Source organism: Corvus brachyrhynchos, unplaced genomic scaffold (assembly GCF_000691975.1).
Source record: "Corvus brachyrhynchos isolate BGI_N302 unplaced genomic scaffold, ASM69197v1 scaffold65, whole genome shotgun sequence".
In the NCBI taxonomy this organism is placed as follows: domain Eukaryota; kingdom Metazoa; phylum Chordata; class Aves; order Passeriformes; family Corvidae; genus Corvus; species Corvus brachyrhynchos.
In genome coordinates, this window is record NW_008238365.1 from 1,975,690 (window position 1) to 1,977,372 (window position 1,683).

Genomic DNA, 1,683 nt, shown 5'->3' on the forward strand with positions numbered 1-1,683 from the left:
TCACCCCGCTGCCGACAGGTGAGAGCCGGGGGAAGGGGTCTGCGCGTCCCGCTGGGATTTGGGGAGCACCCGGCTGCCTGCGGGGGTGCGGGGTGAGTTTTGCTCTCCGAGGGCTCCTCGGAGGGATGGAAATGGGGGTTCGGGCTCGTTGCTGCGGGGGGATGTGAGCGCTGGACGCCGGGTGAGGATGGGGGCAGCCAGGCTGGGCCCCACATCCCTTTGGGGCCTCCCAGGTGGGGACATCAGAGCGAAAGGCTCTGTCCCGATGTCCCCTGCCCGCCTGGGGGTCCTTCCCGGGGTGGCAGCGCTGGACCCCTGGCAGGGCACTCCCCAAACCCGCATTTGCAGGGCACAGCAGGACTTTTGTCCCCAGGGCTGTGGCTGAGGGCAGTGCAGGGACAGCCAGCAGCTCGCTGCCGCTCCCTCGGGGGGTCCTGCCCGGTTTGGGGGTTCGGGCGCTCGGAAATTCCCATTTTTGGTGCTGTCGCGGTGCCAACACCTCGCTGCTGCAATGGCAGCTTTGGGGACACGGTCCCTGGGGTCAGCCCAGATTTTCAGCTCTTCTCACACCCACCCACACCGGTGACAAACCAACAGCACCTGGCCAGGGCCACGTGGGAGGAAGGGACAGCACAGGACAGGGAGCCCAACTCCAGAGAAAAAAACAGGGAGAGGGACACACGCCTGGCAAAGCCACCCGTGCACACCTGGCACGGCAGGGGCACCTCCACACCCCTCCCTGCCAGGTCCCTGTGCACAAAGAAATTCGGTTGCACAGATGCAGCCACCAAAAAAGCTGACTTCAAACGCCCCTTTTTCTTCCCCCCTTCCCCCCGGCGTGGCCCTGGCGCAGGTGAAACGGCTGCTGCTCGGTGGAAATTACGCTGTGGCTTGGGGCTGTAAGAAAAAAAGGCACCATAGCAGCACCTCCCTCCTCACCCCGGGAGGAAAAAACAGCTCCTGGCACCGCTCGCCTCTGCTGGAGGTTGTTTGAAGGGGTTTGGGGCTTCTCCTCCATGGGGTCAGGGGGATGGAAATGGGATTTCTCAGCGGTGCTTTGCTCTGGCCAAGAAATGAGGGTACTTTGCTGTTGTTCTTGTCCCTAAGAGCTGATCTTGAGTTGGGTCTTGCTCAGAAAGGCCCGCAAAATGTTGGTGAATTTTTTGATTTTTTCACTCTTCTGGCTACCAGCTGGAAATGTAGGAAGTCTTGATGCTCCTGGGAATTATCAGGAAAGAGTCAGCAAAAGAAAATCTGTGGTTTTAACGCTGTGAGCCTGCCTGCAGCGTGGCCAAACCCCTTTCTGGGTGCCAAAGCGTGTCCCCAAATGGGTGCCACCAGGAGCTGAAGGCAGCAGGGTGGGATTTAATATCTGAGTCCCCAAAGCAGCGTTGCAGAGCATGGGGAGGTCACTTCTGGGTGTTCTCCTGGCCAAAATCGCCCGTCACCTGCTCCCTCTGGCCACTGTGGGGACAGTCCTTGTCTTCTGGCCACCTCTGGACCTGAGGGAGGGGACTCCGGGTCTGGAAAACCAAACCTGGAAGTGCAAGCTGAGGGGCTTGGGCTGGCAGCACCCTGAGGACCCCAAACCCCTCCCTGGGGACCTCAAACCCTCCCTGGAGACCCCAAACCCCTCCCTGGGGACCCCAAACCCCTCCCTGGGGACCCCAAACCCCCTCCCTG